The following is a 374-nucleotide window of genomic DNA, read 5'->3' on the forward strand; positions in this document are numbered from 1 at the left end:
GGGGGGGGGGAAAGGGGGGGGGCGCCCTGCCCCCGCTTTTCTTTAAAATTATTTAACTTCGGTATAGGAACGATTATTATTATTATTTTTTTAAAAGAGAAAGCTGATTGGGACAGCAGCAGCGAAAATATACGTTAGCCGTTTATTCTGATAAGAAAGGGAATCGGCACAGACCTGAGCAGAAGCGGCAGAGCAGGAGAAACTGTTTCCTTCCCCTGACACAGGGTCCCCGCTCTCCTCTCTCTCTGTCTGTCTGTCTGTCCGCCCCGCTCTCCCCGGGCAGTATCACACGCACGCACGCACACTCGCACACAGCACAGGCGGAGGCAGCCGGCGGCCCGGCTCCCCCCCGCCCCCCGGGAAAGAACGGGGGG

At 57.0% G+C, this 374-nt stretch overlaps 1 protein-coding gene across 2 annotated transcripts in view; it reads right to left on the reverse strand.

The window, feature by feature from the left end:
* Positions 1-287, reverse strand: part of KLF12 (Kruppel like factor 12) — a 263,096-nt gene extending 262,809 nt beyond the window's left edge. The window contains exon 1 of one of the 2 annotated variants that reach the window (XM_009281721.2): positions 175-287. The gene's annotated coding sequence lies outside the window, so the exon portion shown is untranslated. The remainder of the gene's footprint in view (positions 1-174) is intronic. The other variant, XM_009281722.2, reaches the window with a different exon arrangement.
* Between the last annotated feature and the right edge of the window lie 87 nt (positions 288-374).

This window comes from Aptenodytes forsteri, unplaced genomic scaffold (assembly GCF_000699145.1).
Source record: "Aptenodytes forsteri isolate BGI_AS27 unplaced genomic scaffold, ASM69914v1 Scaffold51, whole genome shotgun sequence".
NCBI classification, from domain to species: domain Eukaryota; kingdom Metazoa; phylum Chordata; class Aves; order Sphenisciformes; family Spheniscidae; genus Aptenodytes; species Aptenodytes forsteri.